We start from the raw sequence: 2,041 nt of genomic DNA, 5'->3' as shown, positions 1-2,041 counted from the left end.
GCAGTGCTTTGGTCTGCACCTGGGATCCAAACTGGCAAACCCCCGGCCGCTGAAGCAGAACATGTCAACTTAACCATTGTGCCACTGGGCTGGCCCCAATTTATATAATTTTTTGTTTGCATATATGCTTTCTCCATTGTCAAACCGTTGAAATTATTGTTTCTCAGCACCCTGTGCTCTTTTCCTAGAAGTTGCTCAGCCTCCAATATGTGACAGAATTTCTCATTAAAAGTATAGAATACATGACCTCCTGGAAAAAACCCAGAGTGCAACAGGAATTTCTATTCAGAGACAGCACTGGGGGTCTCCCACAGGAGGCAAGTTCCATACAGAAATTATAGGTATTGACGTTTTGAATGCAATATGTAAATTGTAGAATTTCAACTGTTTGCAATGCCAATTTTTGAGAAAATTAGTCATGTTTTGTTTTCTTTTCTGGTAGTCAACTCCACTGCATGGAATCAAGGAATGATACACCAATTTCAGAATTTCTTCTTCTGGGATTGTCAAAGGAACCAGAACTGCAGCCCCTCATATTTGGGTTTTTCCTTTCCATGTACCTGATCACTGTGTTTGGGAACCTGCTCACCATCCTGGCTGTCAGCCTAGACTCCCACCTCCACACACCCATGTACTTCTTCCTCTCTTACCTGTCATTTGTAGACATCTGTTTTACTTCTACAACCATCCCAAAGATGATGCATAATATCCACATACAGAGCAAAGTCATAATCTATGAGGGCTGCATCACCCAGATAAACTTTTTCCTACTCTTTGCTGGATTGCACAACTTTCTCCTTGCTGTGATGGCTTATGACCACTTTGTGGCCATCTGCCACCCTCTGCACTACATAGTTGTCATGAAACCCTGGTAATCTGGAATGCTTGTTCTGGTATCTTGGATGATGAGTGCCTTGAATTCCTTGTTACAAAGCTTCATGGTGTTGTGGTTGTCCTTCTGTACAGAGTTGGAAGTCACCCACTTTTTCTGTGAAATCAATCAGGTGGTCCAACTTGCCTGTTCTGACACCTTTCTTAATGACATGGTGATGCATTTTGCATCTGGGCTGTTGGGTGGCGTTTCCCTTACTGGGATTCTTTAATCATACTCTAAGATAGTTTCCTCCGTACGAGGAATCTCATCAGCTCAGGGAAAGTATAAAGCATTTTCCACCTGTGCATCTCACATCTCAGTTGTTTCTTTATTTTATTGTACAATCCTAGGACTGTACCTTAGCTCTGCTGCTACCCACAGCTCATATTCAAGCACAGTAGCCTCAGTGATGTACACTGTTGTCACACCCATGCTGAACCCCTTTGTCTATAGCCTGAGAAACAAAGACATCAAGAGGGCTCTGAAAAGAATCATCGGCTTGTCATTTATATAAGGAATGATTGTCCTGGGGCAGAAGAAATTCCCATGATTGCAGGACTCAAATCATCAGAGGTAGAAATTGCTATTCTTTGATCAGATTGTAGAAGTAGAGCTTACTCCTTCTATTTATTTCCTGGAATTTCCATTTATTTGAATTCAACTTCAATTTAAATAACTCACTTTATTAGGCTTCTACTCTGATATATAGACAGTTTTTCCCCTTGTCTATTCCCATGCATTCTAAAAGTTTTTCCAATCTTGAATCAGAAATATTTGAATTTTTTGTATCTTACATGGACAATTTAGATTTATTAAAATTAATTTCTTCTCAAATGACATATATCATGTAAAGTAATTTTTGCTAGTTTTCCTGAAGGAATAATCATGAGTTGTATTACTCTTAAGAAAAAAAATATGTATACTTGGTACCTAAATCCATTTATATAATTTTGTTTTAAGGAAAAATATGAAACCACTGGTTTTCACTTTGCCATTCTTTTTACATCATTACCTTAACTACCCTTCTTGATAATGTTGAGTTTAACAATGTTCCATTTGATCTCAGTCTATTGATGCTGATGCTATTGGCTAGCAATGCCTAAGGCTCTCACCTGGGCTCATATTACTTATGGAAAACCCCCACAGACATTTCCAAAACAGAGCTTA

The 2,041-nt window shown here is 39.0% G+C and overlaps 1 pseudogene; it reads left to right on the top strand.

The window, feature by feature from the left end:
- Positions 1 to 455: 455 nt before the first annotated feature.
- LOC138919731 (olfactory receptor 7A17-like) lies at positions 456 to 1,548 on the top strand (annotated as a pseudogene).
- Positions 1,549 to 2,041: the final 493 nt, after the last annotated feature.

Source organism: Equus caballus, chromosome 21, assembly GCF_041296265.1.
Source record: "Equus caballus isolate H_3958 breed thoroughbred chromosome 21, TB-T2T, whole genome shotgun sequence".
NCBI classification, from domain to species: Eukaryota; Metazoa; Chordata; class Mammalia; order Perissodactyla; family Equidae; genus Equus; species Equus caballus.
The sequence above is the reverse complement of the archived record's forward strand: the minus strand, read 5'-3'. Positions and strand labels throughout refer to the sequence as shown.